The sequence below is a fragment of the Acinonyx jubatus genome, chromosome D1, assembly GCF_027475565.1.
Source record: "Acinonyx jubatus isolate Ajub_Pintada_27869175 chromosome D1, VMU_Ajub_asm_v1.0, whole genome shotgun sequence".
Classification (NCBI taxonomy): domain Eukaryota; kingdom Metazoa; phylum Chordata; class Mammalia; order Carnivora; family Felidae; genus Acinonyx; species Acinonyx jubatus.
This window is the reverse complement of record NC_069390.1, coordinates 30,953,255-30,976,304: the sequence shown is the minus strand read 5'-3', so window position 1 is coordinate 30,976,304 and position 23,050 is coordinate 30,953,255. Positions and strand designations below refer to the sequence as shown.

The following is a 23,050-nucleotide window of genomic DNA, read 5'->3' as shown; positions in this document are numbered from 1 at the left end:
ATGTTACACACACACTCAAATATACCCTGAAAGACACACATACACATTTCTTTCAGAAGTTCAAGCTTTCTCAAACCTTTTACTTGACTATGTAGAACTAAAACTAAGATGTACTGTAGAACAAAGTTTTTTGCTTCAGGTTGGCTATTTGGTATAATTTATTTAAAGATACTAAAATATAAATGAAAACAAATATGATTAATAACTTAAAAATCATCTTGTTATTCTCAGGATTTCTCTTATCACCCTTATTATTCTGTCACCTTACTTTATTTTTTATCAAAACACTTATGACTACCTGATATTATTCATTGTTCCATTTATAACACCAGGAATGGTATGTAACCAACAATAAGGATGTATTGAATTAATAACCTTAGAAAACTTAATTAGCATTTAAATTCCTCAGTCCCCACCAAAAATTTCCACTAAAATCAATTTAAAAACAAATTAAAACATATTCTGAACTTTTCTCGTGGAGATATTTAAGTGTCATAATATTATACAAAATAAGAAAGTTTCTGAGTTGCTACATGGATCCAAAGTTAATTTCATGTGCTCCATATAGACTACATTTTAGGTCACAACCTCTATATATAGTTAAAATCCATTTAGGGATTTAGCTTGCTGAATTAATAAATATAAAGACAGATCTAGCTAGATATACTTATGTTTATTTACATATATGACTGTAAAAAGCTTTTTCATTTATATTGAGATTTCTGGAAATTATTTTTAATGGTTACATATTTTACCACCAAAAAATGTAATTGTTCACATATTAGCTACACAAGTTTCTCAAGAACTGTATAAATAGGGCTATATTTGCATTACTTATTCAAATTTCACTGTTTCTTGACGTCACCTCCCTATGTAAGTCCTCAAAGCCTGCAGAGATTCTAGAAAGTGTTTTTGGACAGTCCTCAAGTGGTCACATAATAGTATCTCACACTTCCTCATGAATGTGGAGCTGATCTGTAGCCATGTAATCACTGACATTCTTGGATACCCACCAGGCAGTTCTATGCCCTCTGACCACCACCATTCCTACTGGGTTCCAAAATGTTGAGGAGGAATGGTGGACAATTATTCCACATTTACTGGGAATCACAGTTGCCGGCAAATACTATAGCCTCAACTAAATGGTGTCACTACTACTTTGGCCTCCATCCAAGTGCACACGTAGCATACCAGGGTCTACCACAGACTCCCAGGAGCCACCACAGACACTAGAGTAATGTTCCACAGTGTGGGAAAGACTGTCACTTCTCATATTACACCGAAGTACTTTAAACTGTGCCCTGATACCATAGAGGTGAATTAGCTTTATTTAGCTGAGAGTCTTCTCAAATCATAGATTCAGAATCAGCCCTTTCCTTGTACCTACGACTTTACTACGTGACAATGATGGATATACTTGGTTTGTTTTCTCCATAGGATTAGTTCTTTTCTAGCTTCATCCGTAGTCATTCGTTCAAATTGATTTCTGATAACTCTCCCTCCTTCAGCCACCTTTCCTATTAGTTTATGAAACATAAAAACTAACTGCTACTGTATAACCTCTGTTGTTAAATGGTGGGTAGTTTATTTTTTTTTTCTTTGAGAATCCAGGGATCCCAAAACAGTGGGTGGTTTAAAGTTTTCTTCCTATTGTTAGGAAAATCTTGAAGTTTAAAGCTCTTTTCAGGGTTAGAGGTCAATCAGTCAGCCATTTATCTATTTTTATTATTTTGGAGGCTATTTATTTAAAATAGAAGATGGATCATTCGGGTAAAAGTTTTGATAAATTTAATCTCAATATATATTTGAAAGTAGATACTCTTACCTGAGTTTTGCTTATAGATAATCCCTTTCCTAATCTCAAGAAAGAAATTTCCTCATTAAGCAATTCCTGTGGTGAAATAACTGTCATTCTTTAAAATACCATCACTTGCTATAAATACACCTAACTATACTAATAATGGATCACATTAAAACACCAAAACCTTCTAATTCTTAAAAAAAAATTCCTTCAGTGCTCTTGCTAGCAGAGTATTATTCTCACAAAATTTTGCAATTTTTAAGCTTTCAAGTTTGAATGTCAAGGTTTAGGATCAGGCTTTGAAATCTTATACCCATAAATTTTGTGTGTGTTATATACAAAGAACAGCTCCTCCAGTCTACCGTGAGGTATTAGCAGCCTTGATAGTATGTCATCTCCTTGTCTTATCACTCACAGACATTAAGTGAATGTCAACCTTCAAGAGTTTCCATAAATCCATGGAAAACAATGTTAATTATATCAGCTCTTCATGGCTCCAAACTAACCAATTCCTACCCTGTGACTCAGTGAGTTGTACATGCCAATATTATGTTTTGTCCTTATCACTGTTAATGCGCCAGCTACTGACATTCAAAATTAGTTTTCTAATGTATTTATAATTGCTGACTAATTTTTAACCCTTTCATCCATTTTACTTTTCTTTCTCCTGCTTTTTGCCAAAATGCAAAATAAAATATGTATAGTAGATAAAGCAGTGTGTATGTATAGATGAAAACACCCAGACTAACTTGCCAACAGATTTGGAAGGCACACTGATGTAAATGTTTAAAAAATTTATCTTCTAAGCCTGTCAAAACAACCTAAAAAAAAGTCTTTTATAGGATTATGCGCATTGACTCTGCTGATTATAAAAGAAAATTATCATAATCCTCTTTATCATTATTCTCATCCTCCCAGATATTATTATTGAATGCCTACTAGGCCTCAGGTAATGTTTTAAGCCCTTTACTAATTTATTAGTTTTCTAGGGCTGCCATAATAAATTACATGAACTTGTTGACTTAAAACAACAGAAATTTATTCTCTCACAGCTCTGGAAGCCAAAAGTCTGAAAGCAAGCAGGGGTACATTCCTCCTAAGCATTTAAGAAAGATTCCATTCCTTGCTTCTTCCAGCTTCTGGTGGCTGCCATCTTCTTTGAGGTTGTGGCCACATATAGGACCCCCCCTGAGTAATCCAAATTAAGCTCATCTCAAGATCCTTAATTTAATTACAATTGCAAAGACCCTTTTTCTAAGTAAGAAAACATTCACAGGCTCTGGAGATTAAGGCATGGACATACGTTTTTAAGAGACACGATGCTTACATTATTTCTAATTGTTACAAATACAGAGATAAACTGAAAATGATAGCAGTTAGAAATTTTTTTTAAAGTTTATTTATTTATTTTGAAAGAGAAAGCAGGAACGGGGGAGGGGCAGAGAGAGAGGGAAAGAGAATCCCAGGCAGGCTCCAACATTGTCAGCACAGAGCCTCACACAGGGATTGAACTCATGAACCGTGAGATCATGACGTAAGCCAAAATAAAGAGTCAGATGCTTAATGGATGCTTGCTTAACCAACTCAGCCACTCAGGTGCCCCAGAGGTTAGCAATTTTTTAAGGTTGCACAGATCATGAGTGGTAGGATTGCATAAGGAGAACCCATCCCACTACATTTTGTTGTGTTTGTTTCATTTTTATTGAGATATTATTGACATACAAACAAGTTGTACATATTTAATGTACACATCTTGATGAGTTTAAAGATAAGCACACAACTCTGAAACTGTCAACATTGCTCTTAACTTGTTCATGTATTCATTTGTATCACTCTTTGACTTAGGTTTCTTCACAGCTGAGATGCTCTTGTTCTCTATGTTCACCAAACCTTACATGCAGCCTTTAAGACAGAGTAGGCACTAAATAACAAACTACTGGATAAATACATGTATGAATTCTCACCAGCAAGTCCTCTACTGATAACAAGCTAGGGCCAATATCCATAACATAAAGTAAATGTATCTGTTCTTTTACAGGTGTTTTACCTAAAGGTTGTAAAAAATCACTAGCAAAGACTAACTTCTTTCTGAAGACATTTAGTATGAAAATTTAATTCTTTAGACTTAGCTTCTCAAAGAACAAGATCCAAGATAGAGCCCTATGAATAGGAATCAGCCATTGCTCACCTTCTTCCAGTTCTTTTTTTATTATATTTTGAAAACTCAGGGCTAACTGAAAGAAGATGACCTTGATAGATTACCTCTTTATCTGGTCTTTGGCACAGCCACTGCCACATATTGACTGGTGTGGAATTTGTACAGAGCAGCAGGATCCAATTTGTTACCTAGTTATTGCTGGTGACTGAAGATCGTTGTTGTTGTTGTTTTCCTCAGACAAATCGAGTGATAATTGAGAATGGCTAAACACCACGTCACAACTGCTCAGTCACTGTGGCAATTGTTTTGTGAATGAATCGTTCAGACTGCCTTTCTCTCCTTGAGGGAATTTAGTCACACATTTCAAAAGGCAACTAAAATTTTGGTAACATAGAGGACTAGGATTGAAAATTGTAAGAGCTCATATATTTGATGAAAAATTTTCTCAAAGTTACATTTTTTCCCCTGAGTGTTTCATTCTGGTCTTTCTTTGTCATTCATTCATTAACATTGTTATGCCAGGGCAAATACCATCAAGGTAAATCTTCATGTTTTATCATAGACTCCTTGCTTGGTTTAGACGTAATTTCTTCTTGGGTTTTTTCGACATTGGGATTCCTTATTTGTTTTCTAAACTACTCTGAGTTTGGCAAGGACGCTTTGGGCATTGCAAAGAAGAGTTCTATCTTAAATTCATATTTCTATCATAGCTCATTAAAAGGGAGTTGACATCAGATTTATAGATTTGAGAATGAAGAGATTTGAAGGAGTAGAGTTCAGGAACACTGATATGTTAGTATTGAAATGTAATTGATTTGAAGTATACCATTGAAGCACCCTGATACAGAGGTACATTAAACCACAAGGAACTAACCCTTCCTGATATTTCTGATGTTGAAATTCTTAATTTATAAAATTCATATTATAAAATACTTCAATTAGGGTTCATATAAAAGTAGATTAGTAGTAGAGTGGTAGATGTTTAGCATCTAGTATAATGCCTGGAACATATTAGGTGCTTGAGTATGATAACTTAAAAGAAGTGGAAGGAGGGTAGATAATTTCATGCTTTTTCCATATTTTGAGGGGAAATTTTAACATGTAGTTATTAATTTATTACCTTTGTAAGTTTTCCAGTGCCCCGTGTTTACTCCTCAAGCATACTAGCTCAAGAAACTAAATTGAGACAGCAGATAAGTTTCTCAGAGAAAAATTTGCATTAACCAAATTTATGACACTGGCAGATAAAATCAGAATGCTAATTTCTAAGTTTCCTGGTTAAAACATAATTGTCATGCAGTTTGAAGTACTTGAGTCCTTATTATTTTATCTCTCTTGGCAGACTTCATGAGAAACCATATCATGATTAGAATGCTATGTGGAATCTGAATAAGAAACAGTAGATGAATAGAATTTTAATTACCATCAGGTTCATTCAGTTCAACAGATTAATCTCCACAACATGGGTGGTCTTGTTAACAACACTGGAATGTTTGAATTTATTGTCTACTTTTTTATTTCCTTTGAGTGTTGGTTGGATGGATGTAACATTTATTTGTTTCTATCACTGGAATTTATGTGCAACTTCCTGGCAGATCAATCTTTTTTTTTTCCCTTCAGGAGTATTGATGTCCTCAGTCAAGAGTAGTCAGTTATTGCTTGACAAGAGCAAATCTCTTTACAAGACATTCTCATCTCTCAGCATTTTATTCATTGTGTGATTTTGATACTACAAATGTCAGAAAGCAATCTCATCTTTCATCTTTCCACAATTCTTGGATCACCTCTAACTGAAGATGCTACTTAATTTTTTCTGATTTTAACAAATAAGAATTAACGTACTGCATTGTGTAAGCTTAAGGCATACAGCACGATATATTGATTTACATATATTGTGAAGTGATTACTGCAATAGATTCAGTTAACATCCATCATCTCATATATATACAATAAAAAGAAGAAAACAAAATCTCCCTATGATAAGAACTCTTAGAATTAGCTCTCTTAACAACTCTCTTAGATCTCACACACCATTAGTATCCATAGTCATCATGTTGTACATTACATCCTTAGCCTTTAATTTATCTTAAAACTGGATATTTGTACTTTTAACCACCTGTTTCCAAATATTCCTCCCCCCTACCCTCCTCTGGCAACTACAAGTCTGATTTATCTTTCTATGAGTTTGTTTAAAAAAATTTTTTTTTAGATTCTACATATAAGTAAGATCATACAGTGTTTATCTTTCTCTCTTTCTTCTTCCATTTAGCATAATGTCTTCAAGGTCCATCCATGTTGTTGTAAATGTTTAGATTTTCTCATTTTTTAGGGCTGAATAATATTGCACTCTGTGTGTGTGTGTGTGTGTGTGTGTGTGTGTGTGTGTTACCATAACTTCTTCATCCATTTATCCATTGATGGACACTTAGTTTGTTACTATGTCTTGGCTATTGTATATTATGCTGATTTGAACATGTGGATGCATGTTTTAGTTAATGTTTTTGTTTCCTTTGGGGATATTCCCAGAAGTGGAATTGTTGGCTAATCTGGCAGTTCTTTTTTTTTTTTTTTAATTTTTTGAGGATCATCTATAAAATTTTCCACAGTGACTATACCAATTTATAATCCCACCAATAGTGTACAAGTGTTCCCTTTTCTCCACCTTTATGCCAGCATTTGTTACCTTTTGCCTTTCTGATGATGGCCATATCTAACAGATATCTCAGTGTGATTCTGATTTGCATTTCCCTAATGACTAGTGTTGTTGAGCATCTTTTCATGTACCTATTGGTATGTTTTATGTATCTTCTTTGGAAAAAAATGTCTGTGTAGGTCCTTTGCCCATTTTTAAATTCAGTTATTTTGTTGTTGTTGTTACTGAGTTGTATGAGTTCTTCATATAATTTGGATATCAGTCCCTTATGAGATATATGGTTTGCAAATATCTTTTCTCATCCTGTGGGTTGTCTTTTTACTTTATTGGATTCTTTTGCTGTACAGAGGCTTTTTCAGTTTGATGTAGTTCCACTTGTTCATTTTTATTTTGTTACTTGCGTTTTAGGTGTCGTATCCAAAAAAAATCATTACCAAGGCCCACGTCAAGTTGCTTTGTTCTTACTTATTTTTTTAGGAGTTTCATAATTTCAGGTCTTACATTTAAATCTTTAATTCATTTCAAGTTAATTTTTGTGAGTGATGAAAGAAAGGGGTCCATTTCCATTCTTTTACATGAGAATATCCAATTATCCCAGAACCACTTATTGAAGAGACTGCCTTTTCTCCATTTAGTATTCTTAGCTTTCTGTTAAATAATAGTGGGAAGTATATGCTTGGGATTATTTCTGGGGTCTTGATTCTGCCCCTTTGGTTTGTCTGTTTTTATGCCAGCACCATACTGTTTGGATTACTATAGACTTATACTATGGTCTGAGATCAGAGTGTGATGCCTTTAGCTTTGTCCTTTCTCATGATCGCTTTGGTATTTAGGGTATTCTGTGGTTCCATACAAATATTCATATTGTTTTTCCTAATGAAAAATGTTATTGGAATTTTTATAGAGATCACATGGAATTTGTAGATTGCTTTGGGTAGTAAAAGTATTTTAGCAATATTCATTCTTTTGATCCATGAACACAGGATATCTTTATATCTGTGTGTATCTTCTTCAAATTCTCTTATCAGAGTCTTGAAGTTTTCAGAGTTCAGAGCTTTCACCTTCTTGTTTAAATTTATTCCTATTTTATTGTTCTTGATGATATCATAAAGGGACAATTTCTTTATTTCTTATACAGAAAATTCATTAATAGTGTATGAAATGCTACTGATTTTTTATGTTAATGTTATATTCCACAGCTTTAGTGAATTCATTGGTTAGATCTAAGAGTTTTTAGGTTGAGTGCTACACATTTTACTCACTTAACAATGGAGATGAGAAACATATCTTCCTCATGTTGGTTTCTTTCATTTTGTGTTGTTTTCTTTTCAAGAGGTTTAATAAAATAATACTTTCAAAGGCCTTAACACAGTGCCTGCCATAAGTATGGACTCAGTAAATGTTTTTTAAAAACTCTCATTCCCCTTACATTTACTAACTTTTCCTGTGGCCTGACTTGTCACAGAAAGGGAACACTGACATAGGAAACTTTTAATAATACATATAGCCCACACTCTGTCTCTAACATTTTCCCCTGATCATGTGAAAGAGTAAAGACCACCTTTATGCTGACTAGCTGGAGAAAGATGTTGGAAATGCTTGAACTACATTTTCTAAGGGTAACCTGAACTTGGAGCTTTAGATCCCAATTTTGAAGAGGAGTCAGGCAAACTACATAGGATAATGCACATGAATGATCTTCAAAAATGGCAAAACATGTGGCATATAAAGAGGGTAATCACTATTCTTAGGAGAAGGATGGTAACTTTGAAGATAACATGGGAGCAGTACATACAACAATGAGGCTTTCTGGAGTTGGGGAAGGGACAAATTCCACAAACTTTCATGCAATTCTTCTGATATAAAATCTTGAACAATCACTTGCTTCTTTAACAATAAAATTATCACAAGGCAATCTAACCACATAACAAGACAAAGTGCTCTGGTTGTTAACGCCTTCAGGTGACATCTCCAGAAAAAGAATCGCCCCTACAGAGATTACAAAATGGCATTATTCTTGCTTCACTATTTTCATGTGCAGCAAGAAGAAACTACAGGCTAATGAATCAACACGTCACTTATCCAGCCTCCTCCTCTCAGCAGCCTTGCTTTAAATAATTTCTTCTTTGAATTATTCAGTAATTTCACCAGAAGCACAGCAAGGATTATTAGTTGATCTTTCCTACACCAGGCATGGTTGAAAGGCTTAATAGTTTGAAACTTAACATTATTTCTTTGTTATGTAAATGTTTGTGATCTATCATTTGTTCATGAAATGTTTCATGAAATAGTGAAGCTAAAATAAAACTTTCACTTTGAAACAAGAAATCATTTACTATAATAAGAAGAGAGCAGTCACAGGTTTATCAAGTAGATAAAGTGGTCATGGGGCTTTTAGTCAGATACATACATATTAAAATATACAAACACTAGAATTCTTAGGAAGAAATGGATCCCAGTGCAGACTGCCTCTATATAAATTAGGCCACCTTTCAGCTAAAAACAGTCTATTGGAAAGTTTTGTTTTGTCTTTAATCCATGCTTCCAATTCGAAACTCCAGAAATTTCTTTCTGACAATATCTCTGTGTAGAACAGTTGTCTCATGCTGGACATACCTTGGTTGCTGCCATCTTGGGCAGAATCAATTTGATCTAGTTTGATCTAGATTAATGTAAGTTACTCTGTTTGCCAATTTCTTTTGTTGCTCACATTATCAGATTGGACCAGAGCATGTGTTAGTAGTTTATGTCTTCAAAGATTGGGGTCTTTATGCTTATCTTCTTTGCCTTTGGTTGACTTGAACAATCTGTAGAAATTATCTTTATTCTTTGGAATAATGGAATTATGTATGATCAATCCATGCAAGTCTAATATGTCATGTCCTGACATTGTAGGGAAGGAGATGCAGGCTGAACATAAGCAGAATCAGGCAGGACATAAGCAGTTCTTAGTAACCAAAGAGGCTTAGGCCAAATAATTAATTGAAAGTCATGCATTTAAATGCATATGTTTTCTTGTGGGGAGTTTTTCTAACAAAATATTTACTTAGCATCCCAAAGAGAAACAGTACCAGATATCTGAGAGATAACCTCAAAGCTGTTGAAGCACTGTACATTGATTTCAGGAGCTAAGTTGGCTTTTCTAAGCATGACCATGTGCAGTAATATAGCAGAGCATCATTTGACTCCTCTTATATAGCTTGCAGTCAATGGATGCTCAAACATGCTCATAATTAAATAGAAATGAAAGATGAGAAGTAAGAAATGAGGCATGAAAAACAACTACTCTCCATGCCTCCATTGTAGGCTTCTAAACCTGAACTAGGATAAACATAGGAGTGGTGGGGAAGCTTTAAATTTTGATTAAGTAATGGGGCGCCTGGGTGGCTCAGTCAGTTAAGCATCCAGCTTCAGCTCAGGTCATGATCTCACAGTTCATGAGTTCAAGCCCCACATCAGGCTCTGTGCTGACAGCTTAGAGTCTGGAGCCTGCTTAGAATTCTGTGTCTCCCTCTCTCTCTGCTCCTCCCCCACTCATGCTCTGTCTCTGTCTCTCCTTCAAATATAAATAAAAACATTTAAAATTTTTTTAATTAAAAAATAATAATAATAAAATGAATTTGGATCAAGTAAGATTTGTTTGGACACTTGATTATCAAAGAGTCATTTATCACTGGAAAGGCTTTTGGATCTACCCAATTTTTTTTTTCTGGATATAGAGAAGAGCAAGTCCATAAAGTAAATTTACTAATTCATCTGTCAAATTCAGCCCATTCAATAAACCTGTTACACATATAGAAGCTACTGACTATAATAGTGAATGGATAGATGAATTAATATATGAGTAAATAAATAAATAAAGACCTTAAAATACATGTGTTCCTTTCTTGGAAGTCAAGTCTGGGTTAGCATAGTCATAGGAAAAACCAATGCCATTTTAGGGACTGCTAGAATTAGAACTGGATCTACCATGCCTCTTTTTCTCCTCTTCTGGTCTCTCTCCCTGGGTAGTGGTTTTATTTATTCAGAATCTATATTCTTACAGTTCCACCTACAGGGAGGAAAAGAAACTTTGGGAAAAAATCCCAAAGGATGGCTCCATTGACTAGGTTTTTGTCATGTGCCTATAATTAGACAAATCACTATAGGGGGGAAGGGGGAGTGGTACACGGTGACTGGTAAACCCACCAGAAAACACATGGGTGCAATGGAGAAGGAGTTGTTTGCCAAAGAAAATGGGGCATTTGTGGAAGCATTTTGGAAAGACAAAAATACTGAGGGTCTATTCCCTATGTTCTCCAGTTTTGTTCCTAAAAATAAATTGCTAAAGTGCTCCATTCACTGGTGAGAGGGATGACAAGGATTTATGAGCATTGAGAGTCAACAGTTTCTGTCAGTGTTCATGATGATCTACTGACAGCCACAGTTACCAACAACTGCGGCGGGGGGGGGGGGGGGGCGGCGGGGAGTAGCAAATGCTCTGAAAAAGGTAGTCAAGTAACACCTAACAATATTTCAGGTAAGGCAATGCTGCTCATTCCTCAGAAACTCTACTTCTCTATGAGTGAAAAATTCTTCAGGCAATTCCCAGGAGTAGTTTTGTTTATAAGAGTATATCTATTAATTTTAATTTTGTCTTACCTATACAGAATAAGAACTAATGTATATTAACGGCATTTCAGAACACAGATGTTATCAAGCATTTTATATTTGTTTTCAGTTGATTTATTTGGATTTGCAGAGCTAGACTTCTATAGCCAGTTTCCACAGAAACATAGTTTTCCAATAATTTAAGTAAATTGTCACTATGTAAATACTGGTAAGTCTTCATGATACAAAAACTTATCTTACCATAAATGTACAAATAGTATTATTAGAACCATTTTACTTTTTTCATTATTGTAAAATGAGCTTATTTTTATAATAAACTTGAAAACATTAATTTCCAAACTTTTTAAACAATGAAAGTTACTCATAGTTTTTAATGGTAATATTTTTTCCTAAATATTTTCTATATATTTAGAGAAATACAATTACCAATTGTAATTGTTTCATTAATTTAACCAACTTAACCCATTACCTCACACTTCTGTAGGTTTTTAAAAATCATTTTTAGTTAATACCATTGGCTTTGCAAGCATTTTATTCGAGTTTATATCTAACTTTTAAAGGAATCCTGCATTTATTAATTTTTGGTTGTTATTTAATGGTGTGTTTAAAGCTGAATGTTTTCAACTGGATATTTATATATTCTTCCATAGGTGATTCCATTTTCTGGAAACTTATAGGATTCTTTTGATCTTTTTTTTTTTTTTATTTGAAGGTCAAAATCCTCAGGATGTATTTTACACATTTTCTACACTTGCTTTATGCTTTTCTAAAAATCACTGAGTCTTTTTTATTTTCTACGTTTTTTCCTTTTTTTTTTTTTCATTTGGAAAACTTTGTTTTTAAATTTGGACATTTTTTATATTTTATTTTTTCTTTATATTTTAGCTCTCTATTGTATGTCCGAATTTTCTTTTTTGCTTTTTTAAAAATTATGTGTATCTAGACTGCCTAAAATCAAATTCCATTTTCTTTACTGCCATTTTTATATGTTGCTATTTCCTTTTTTTTTTTTTTTGAACGTTTATTTATTTTTGGGACAGAGAGAGACAGAGCATGAACGGGGGAGGGGCAGAGAGAGAGGGAGACACAGAATCGGAATTTGTTGCTATTTCTAATTTAACTTAAAAATAGCATCATTAATTTTCTCTTAAATTTCTTAATTTCTTGGAATAATCCCATACTAATTTTGTTCAATTTTATTCTTATCTCCTGACTATCGTATGCATGCTTTAGATTTTTCCTCTTTTCTTAATGGGTTTAATTCAACACTTTTGCCCTACAGATAAACAATTTAGGACCACAGAAGTTGAATGACTTTCTAAAAGTCACAGTGAGATGGATTACTCTACATATCCCTCCATGTTGTTTCTCCCTCTCTATTGCCAGTTCCAATAGCAATGCCTTGGTCAGATTTTGGGCTATAAATTTTGTAAATTCAAAAAGAAAAACACAATTTAAACAGGGAATTGTTTATCTACCGGCTCCATAAATAAATACGGTCACGTTAAGAGTTAGTATAAAGTAAGTGAAATAAACCAGACCCAGAAAGATAAATACTGTACGATCTCACTTATATGTAGAATATTAAAAAAGGTCAAATTCATAGAATCTGAGAGTAGAATGATTGTTGCCAGGGGCTGAGTGGTGGGGGTGGGGGAGATGGGGAATGTTGGTCAAAGGGTTACAAATTTTCAGTTCTAAGATGAATTAGTTCTAAAGATCTATTGTATGACATAGTGACTATAGTTAATAATACAGTATTGCATACTTGAAATTTGCTAGGAGAATAGATCTTAGGTGTTCTTACCACAAACAAGAAAAGGTAATGGTGAGGTGATGGATGTGTTAATTAACTTGATTGTAGTAAGCATTACACAATGTATACATACATTAAATCATCATGTTGTACATCTTACAAAAAAAAAAAGTTAGTAGAGCATAGTGGTTAAGAACAGAGATGCTGGAGCCATAGTCCCTGGGTTAGAATCCCAACTCCTCCATTTCTAGTTCTGTGCCTTTGTAAAAGCCACTTAACTTCCCTGAGCCCCGGTGTCTCCATCTGTAAAAAGGGATGATAATACCAGTACTTACCTGGTACAAAGGGTTGTTGTAAAGATTAATTGGGTTAATACATATAAAACTCTTAGAAATAGGGCGCCTGGGTGTTTCAGTTGGTTAAGCGTCTGACTTCAGGTCATGATCTTGTGGTTCATGGGTTCAAGCCCCCCATCAGGCTCTGTGCTGACAGCTCAGAGCCTGGAGCCTGCTTTGGATTCTGTGTCTCCCTCTCTCTCTGCCCCTCCCCTGCTCACACTCTCCCTTTCCTCTCTCTCTCTCTCTCTCTCTCTCTCTCAAAAACAAATAAATGTTAAAATTATTTTTAATTCAAAAATAAAACCCTTAGAAGTGTCTGGCAAATATACCACAGCTGTTATTCCATAGCATTGTTCTTATAGTATTGAACCATGGATCTTTGGGCCATGGAGATGAATCATCGTGATGTGGTGAGGGTGAAGGCTAGCATTCAAAGGAGTGCACGAAGACATCTGAAAGAAAAAAAGGAAGACAGAAATATTCTGCCTCACTCATGTCCCTGACTGTCCTGAGCTTATTATGAAAATGATAATTTTTCTTTGTTTCTGTCATTCCGTGACTGTTATATAAGCACTTAACAGACCCATATAATATATGGAATATAATTAGGCACATTGTAACAGTCAAAGCATTGGCAGGACCAAGATGGATCACTCCAAACAGATCACTGAAGAGAAAGGACTGTTTACAAAAGAGTGGTCAGGGTAAAGGAAATCAAACAAGGGTAACATCATCATGTAGCCTCAGAGGAATAACATCTGGAAGTAACTATGACTCCTAGATGCAAGGAGAGGGAGTGTTTGCCAGAATAAAGTGAGACCTGCTGCTTTAAGGAAGGGTTGCTTCACTGAAGCTCTGTCCCTCATGAAGAAAGGCAGCTAATGCTAGCCTGGGCCAGGGCAAGAATAAGTACCCAGAATTTTCTATTTTCCCATTCTCCAATCTCCTACTTGTACCTCTCATTGACTAAATTCAATGATAAATCAAAGGACAAGGATCTCAGCCTCTAAGCCATGTCCTGCTAGTGTCATCAACTGTTTAGATGCACATTAATGACTATATTAGTTTTCACCTTTTGTCTGACATTTAAGCCATCAACCAAATAACTCCAAATTACCTTAGGGCTCTGGGGTGGATGATATGAACTGGCTCATTCAACCTCTATTCCCTCTGCCTTTCAGGGTTCCTCTACTGCACAGGCTGAAAGGCTATAAACCAAGTTTCCTAGACACATTGTTAACTACTGCTCTGGATACAAAACAGGTTCTACTGATGAGATGCACATGTGTGAGATTCAGAATGCAGATATAATGCCAAGGTTATCTTGCTGCCACTGGTCCTGCATTCTCCCTCATGAAGGTGGGAACTAAATGCCAAGAGGGAATTAGAGAGCACACGCTACACCATGCACTGTCTATTCACCAAATCTGGAAGGCTTAAAAGGCAGTTGTGGGTTGGTAGAAGCAGTGGTGGCAGCATTTTCAGATCACAGCTCTCCTGTGTGGTGTGCTCTTGAACTTTATCCTATTCAAGATTCCTGCTATTTCACAGCACTTTCAATGACTTTGTAAGTACATATTTATCTACATTAAATCCTTTGCTGCTTGAAAGAGCTGGAGTGTGCTTTGTTTCCTGCACTGAACTGTGTCTAATACAAACCCCACCACTCCTACTCTTCAGCACACACCATGCACTTCAGTGTCCTGGGTCGCTATTGGGCATCAAATGAAACTTGAGATTCTCTGATTCTAAGGTCTTTGCTTGAACTAACCTTCCTTTCTGAAAACCTCACCTTTATGTAATGCACTTTTATTCATTATTCTGCTCCAGGTTCAATGCCAATGACAACTCTCTCATGTGATCCTTTTCCTCCCCTCGCCTCCCCTTCTCTTCCTCCTCCTCTGCCTCTTCCTCTTTTATTGTTCTTTCTGTCTCTCTCTTTCCCTCAGCCTGGCTCACTACATACCTCCAAATGTCTATAGCAATAAACTCCTCTTCCTCACTGATCAGATAATATTTACATCTGTCTCATATATTTACGTCCAATTTCCCTAAACATATAAGGACATACTTCATGCCTTTTTGCTTGCTCACTGAATTTTTATGTATGTATGACAAATTTACCAGGACCTATTCCAATGTCTTGGATATAGCTAAAATGTTTTCAGGTTAATTATGTATAACCGAAATTTTGTTTTCCACATGCAGACCTAGTCTTCATAGACTCGCACACAAAAGACTATGACTTGCAAAATTAACACCCTAGAATTGCCATATGTCCTTGATATAGTTTGGTATTCAAGCCAAAATAAAGTGTTGCAGAAATTGTCTATGACTTCTCGTGGAAGATGAATGTGTGCTTTTTAATCTTGAGGGCAGGAGAGAAACTAAGATAATTCAATCACTTATGCATTGTTTTAAATCTGGCTCAAAAACCAGAAACTCACATCTGCCATTACTTTATTCCCAGAGAAGCACTTGTTGACTCCTAGAAAAAGTTGTTCTTTTTATGCTTTTATGTCATCTAAATATACACACAAACAGAGTTCCAGCTCTGTTTGAACATATATATTCAAACAACAAAGTTTTGGGCTTTTCAAAAGCATAATAAGAAGTGAATATATATTAACATGGCTACAGAGAATGAAATATGCCAAGAAATAGAAATGGATGCATTGCAAATTAAAAATCACCATATAAATACAAAATACTTTAAGTGAAGATGCCTTTCTTAGTAAGGAAATTATAGGCTTGAGATCAAGCCTTGGTGCCATACTTAGCTATATAAACTTGGGTAGGTTGCTTATTCATTGAGTTTCATTTTGGTCACACATCAAATGGGAAAACTGAGTTTTAGCTTCTTGGCTCTCTTGAATTAAAGCACAACAACTTCTGAGAATGCTCCTGAATACAGACTAGATTTATAGCAGATGTTCGTCACATCTTGAAAACATGTCACAGGTGTGAAACATGGCATGACAGCCAAATAGGACACTTTTGGCTTTTATCTATCATCTTGGGTCTTTGGTAAAGTTAAACGGCAAAAAGGAATCTGCAACGTAGTACTTCTAGAAGACACTAGTTCTTCTAGAAGATGCCAAACAGTTGCATGCTTAAGAAGCATCCACTTCCCTTGATCACACAGATGTTTCGCATGAAACAGTCCAGGATTCAGATGTTCAACCACAGTTAGTACTGCATTTCCAGAAGTTAAAGCATGGTATAGAATTGGCTCTAACACATTGTTTTCTCCTCAGTAATAGCTTTCATCTTTCTTTCTCTTTTATAGTTCTCAAGACTGAACATCTTCATGTTTTCAATCTGCAATGGATCATCTTAGGCTCATATTTTCTATCTAACCATAATAAACATAAGTTTGTAATCATAGTACTCATTTTAAGAAAAGTTGTGGTTTAATGGAAAAAACAAAGCTTGAATGTTTTTGGCTTTAAAAATTATTTTCAATGATAGCAATTTTAATATAGCATTTTGAAGGAAATTACATTTGAATAAAGTCTAGATAAAGAGCATTTACATGTGGGAACAGAGATTATCTACGAATTGATGAATTATGTTTAAATTGATAACATGGCTTAACCCAGAATCCACTAGGTAGTATCCCAAAAATCATTTTAGGCCAGTCCCGATTAGGTTACAAATTGTAGAATATCCCCCCACCCCCAGTGAATACATTTCCTAAAAATGCTGCTTCATTACCATTCCATTATTCACACTGAGGATTTCCATCTGGTACTAAGAACATTGCAATTTTTTGGTTATCAAATCTGTAGCTACTGATATATCTCAGGAAAGAAGCATAGACTATGTACAAATGATTGAATCTTCACCAATGTATTAAATCACCTTAACACCTTAACATGCTCCCTTCCCTCGTCTCTCTTCTGGTTTTTGTTTTTGTTTTTGTTTTTGTTTTTGTTTTTGGTGAAAATTTGAACAATCAGGTAATACCCTGCTGATAAGTTAATGGGTGCAGCTGGTTTTATAGCCCAAATTTTCCAATGGTGCAAATAGAATAGAATACAGATCTGTGATAATGTAATTAGAGCTGCCACTATAGTATATTGGAAATATTATTGAATTGGGAATAAGGAAACTGAGATTGCAGTTCTGTTTTATTATTAACACAATACAAAATAAAGATGCTTGATTTATGCTGTTGAGTTTTATTTCCTTATATATCAATAAGGGGTAGAAGGAGGTTGTCTCTAATGTGCCCACTGCCAATTAGCCTCCTGTTACAAGTCATGTGTCTGCCCTACCATAAACAGGAAGTACTTGTATTTGCTTTGTTACCTAAACATACATTTTTCTTTTCTTTTTTAATTTTTTTAATGTTTTTATTTATTTTTGAGACAGAGAGAGACAGAACACGAGCAGGGGAGGGTCAGAGAGAGAAGGAGACACAGAATCCGAAGCAGGCTCCAGGCTCTAAGCTTTCAGCACAGAGCCCAACGCGGGGCTCAAACTCACGGACTGTGAGTCATGTCCTGAGCCAATGTCAGACGCTTAACCAACTGAGCCACCCAGGCGCCCCAACATACATTTTTCTTCTCACACCCACGATATATATTTTTTCGTCATTAGATATGGAACTACTATATAAATTCTTCAACGTTTTAAGAGAAAGTGACTAATGACAAGCATCCCCAAAACAATAATTCTCTAAAAATGAAGACTACATGGTCAGAGCCCAGAGACTAACATATTAAAACTCTACAAATGTGGAAAATCCAAATCAGCTGAATATTGATTGTGAATTTAAAGTTGTGCTTTAAAGAAGGCTGGTAAATATCACTCTATATGAGGCTACTTATACATAAACAGCTTTTAAAAATTACATGATTTAAGTTACCTTTAAATAAATTTTAAGGTACTTTAAATTATAAAGTATGTATCTTTTTTATGTTTATTTATTTTTGAGAGAGAGAGAGAGAGAGAGAGAGAGAGAGAGAGAGAGAGTTGGGGAGGGGCAGAGAGAAGAGGGAGACTCAGAAGCTGAAGCAGGCTCCAGGCTCTGAGCTGTCAGCACAGGGCTCCACACGGAGCTCAAACTCATGGACTTTGAGATCATGACCTGAGATGAAGTAGGGTGCTTAACCGCCTGAGCCACCCAGAAGTCCCATATCTGTTTTTAAGTTTAGAAAAGAGTCCATTAGACAAATCCAATGAAACACCAGTTTTTAAATGACTTTTCATTTTTCATTTGTTAAGGAAGAGAAAATACATGAAGGCAAAAGGAGTCTAATAAAGGTAAAGAGACTAGGGAAGAGTCAAATGAGGAAAATCAGTTAATTCTGCTGTGGCTTTGCATAAGGAAAATTGATATTTTCAAACACTCAGATATTAATTCACTGAGATAGTGAGTTTTACAGCATCATTGAATGTATTGCCCTTTGAAATGTCAATTTACCAATATTCACAGTTCATTAGCTGAATTAATCCTTAACCTTTAGAGGCCTTCTCTTTAGAAGGCACAACTCAATAAAGAAAAATTGTCTTCTGGACAGGGAGCAGCCATGAAACTTCAGCTCCTTTGAACCACGGTACATAAGAATATGTGAGAGTACACACACACAGGCGCGTGTGCACACACACACACACACACACACCTCATACACAAAGTAGACTATCTGAAAAGATAAATGAAAATATTTATAGAAGTTATCTTTGGATAGGAGATTATGGGTAATTTTCACAAGATATTTATCTTTGTTTTAAAACTTTCTAAACCATGGGGTGCCTGGGGGGCTCAGTTGGTTAAGAATCCAACTCTTGATTGTGATTCAGGTCATGATCTCACGGTTTGTGAGTTGGAGCCCCACATCAGGCTCTCTGCTGTCAGTGCAGAGCCTGCTTCAGAGCCTCTGTCTCCTTCTCTGCCCCTTCCACACTCACACTCTCCTCTCAAAAATAAATAATTAAAAAAATAATAAACCCAAAACTTTCTAAAACACATGAATCATTTGAAAAATAATTTATTAACCAATTAACTAATTAACATATAATATAGGTAGGAGTCATTTGAGTATTTCAGCTATTCCTTAAGCAAATGGACACTACCACTTGCAACAGTAATTATAGAATTGTACTACACATTAGAATCATCTAAGGAGTTTTAAAAAAATCCCATTGCCCAGGCTGTACTCTATGACAATAAAATTAGCTCTGAGAATCAGACCTACACAACAGTATTTGTTTTCCTTTTTTCAATGCTTCATGATTTTGCATGCCATCCTTGCGCAGGGAGGGGCCATGCTAATCTTCTCTATATCACTCCAATTTTAGTATATGTGCTCCTGAAGTGAGCACTAGACATCAGGTTTTTAACATAACCCCACCCGGTGAGTCCATTGTTCAACCAAATCTGAAAACCAGTGATATAGAAAACAGACATGTTATATATAAATTCAAGGATTTTGAATTCTGAAAAAATGGCATAACAATGCAACTGCCCAGTAATAAGTGTCCAGTGTTGGTATTCTTAATCAAACTCTTTCTGTGATCTTGTCTTGGCAGACTTCAAAATAACCCATCCTTCCTTGATTCATCGCCCTTTTCACACCTGGCTCACCAAGACTTCTGTCAATTCTGTGAACTACTTGATATTCTTCTTATAAATTCTTTTATGACACAAGATACTCAGTTATTTAAAGCCTATACCCCTAAATGATATATTCTTAAAGCATTATTAATGTCATAAATAATTTGAACTAGGCAAAAAGATAAATTAAACCTTTAAATAGGTAAAATTAAATTGTACATTTTTAACAAAAAAATTTGGACCAATACTATCTATAATAATTAGTATGATATACACTAATTATCATGTATATGACAGTATGTTTTACAAGTAGTTTCTCACTTATGATCCTACCGATATCATTAGGTAATTACTGTAACTATACTCATGCCACAAATGAGTATTTATGGATAATGCTTATTTGTGGATATGGGTTGTTATGATGGTGAAAAGAATGTACGGGGAAAAAGGAATTTGAAAGTGATTACAAAGCTGGAAGAGTCTTGAGCTACATGTTTTGTAAATGCATATTCCTTTCGCAAGGTTTCGGTACATTACTTCAATCATGTTGTTGTGTTTAATTGTTAATAAAACACCCTAAGGTTCATTAAGTTTCTCTTATCCATGACTAAAGAATAAGGAGAAGCCTAAATCTCTGCGTATGTGGTAAAAAAATATTATCTGTTTCAGCCTGATTGATAAGTTAATCATCCTATCATACAACCAGGGAATGAAATTCATGTCATATGAATGGTGGGATGATACAAACATCTTAAAATCAGGATCTGCTTTTGATACATCTTTGCATCCCTCATGACACCTAAATACTAGAGACTTTTTTTTCAGTTTTAAAAAATTTACTGACATTACCAAGCCAGTAGACTCAAAGTTTTTCTATGTATTTATTATTTCAAGATGTATTTAATAGAAATCAGCTATATTTAGAAGATAGAGACACAAAATCAAAAGTAATGATCCTTTCCCTGAAAGGGTGTTCTCCAAAATGAGTTCAAATACTGGGGAAAAAAGGAGAAATAGTATTATTCTATTTCAGGTGATTATTAGGTGAGATAATAAATAGCAACACTCTTCTTACTTCTATGGTTCAGGCAAGAAAACTATCAAAATTCTATCTCCATTTCTGATCTTTTCCCTAAATCTCAGAATCTTATATCCAACTGCTTAACTGGTATGTATATGTGGATGTTTACACCTAACAACAACAAAACCAAACTACTAGTTTCTGAACTTAAATCTGCTCTATCCCATACTTCCCTAGGTCAGTAAATGGCAATTTCATTCTTCTCCAGGCACAGCCAAAGTAGCTTGGAATTACTCTTGCTTCATTTTTTAATCTTTCTTGCACACCTCAAACCAACGTTTATCAGCCAAACCTGTCATCTTGATCTTCCAAATTCATGTAAAATCTAACCCCTTTTCTTACCGCCCTCACTGCTACTACCTTAGCAATATATGACAAGCCAACAGCTAACACTATATTTAACAATGAAAGGTTGAAAGCTTTTTAAATTTTTTTTTAAATAAAAAGAATATTTTAGGACTAGGAACAAGTCAAATATGCCCACTGTCACCATTCCTATTCCACATAGTATTGGAAGTCCTACATAGACCAATCGGGCAATATAAAGAAATAAAAGGCACACAAATTAAGACAAGAAATAAAATTGTATTTGTGAACCACATGATCTTACATTTAAAAAAAAATCCTACAGTCTCAACTATAGAACCGTTAACTAATCAACAAATTCAGTAAAGTTGCAGTATATAAAATTGACATACAGAAATCAGTTGCACTTCCAAACATCAACAATAAAATATTTGAAAAGAAATAAATAAAATAGCCTCATTCAGAATAGCATCAAAACTATGCAAACTTAAGAACAAATTCAAATAGGGAGACAAAAGATGTCTTCACTAAAAATTCTGACTCTGATGAGGGAAACTGAAGAAGATGCAAACAAATATAAAGATAGTCTATGTTCATGGATCAGAAGAATGAATGTTTTTAAAATGTCCACACTACCCAAAGCTATCTGTAGATTCAATGCAATCCCTATCAAAATTCCAGCAGATTTCAAACTATACTACAAAGCTATAACAATCAGAACAATATGATAGTGGAATAAAAAATAGACATATAGAATAGAACAAACAGCCCAGAAGTAAAACCCTGCATATACAGTCATATAATAGTTGGTAAGAGAGCCAAGAATACTCAATGAGAAAAGAAAAGTCTCCTCAACAAATGTTGGGGAAAACAGATAAGCACATGCAGAAAACTGAAATTGGACCTTGATCTTAAATAAGTCATAAAATTAACTTGAAATGGATTAAATTTTAAATGTAAGATATGAAAATGTAAAACTCTGAGTATAGAACAAGGGGAAAGCTTGTCACAGGTACTGGCAATAATTTTTTATATATGACACCAAAATGACAAGCAACAAAGTGAAAAAAAAATAAATGGGGCTACATCAAACGAAAATGATTCTGCTTAGCAAAGGAAAGCATCAACAAAATGCAAGGACAACCTACAGAATGGGAGAAAACATTTGCAAACCATATATTTGATAAGGAATTAATATCCAAAACATATAAAGAACTCATATTAAAAAAAAAGCAGTTTGATTAAAAATGGGCAGATGAACTGAATAGACGTACAAATAGCCAACAGGTAGATGAAAAGATGCTCAACATCATTAATCCTTAGTTAAATGCAAAACAAAACAAGGAGATATTACCTTACACCTATTCGAATGGCTATCATCAAAAAGAAAAGAAATAAGAAATATAGGTGAAGGTATGGAGAAAAGGAACCCTTGTGCACTATTGAGAATGTAAATTAGTATACCCACTATGGGAAACAGTATGGAGGTTCCTCAAAAAATTTGAAATAGAATTACTTTATGATACAGCAATCCTACTTCTGGGTATATATCCAAAGGAAACTGAAAACAGGATATCAAAAAGACATCTACCTTCCCATGTTTATTGCAGGATTATTCACTATAGCCAAGATATGGAAACAATCTAAGTTTCTGTCAATGAAAGAATGGATAAATCAATTGTGTGTGTGTGTGTGTGTGTGTGTGTGTGTGTGTGTGTGTGTGTATAAATGATGGATTATATATTATTCTGTATATCATTTCATATAATAGAATATATATTACA

General features: G+C 34.7%; 1 long non-coding RNA gene and 1 other non-coding gene across 2 annotated transcripts in view; both read right to left on the bottom strand.

Moving 5' to 3' along the window:
* Window positions 1–23,050, bottom strand: part of LOC113603427 (uncharacterized) — a 255,703-nt gene that overhangs the window by 152,796 nt on the left and 79,857 nt on the right. The gene's annotated exons all lie outside the window — the stretch shown is intronic.
* Window positions 19,537–19,647, bottom strand: LOC113603518 (U6 spliceosomal RNA). Its single transcript, XR_003425118.1, has one exon. It is a non-coding gene; the product is annotated as a U6 spliceosomal RNA (small nuclear RNA).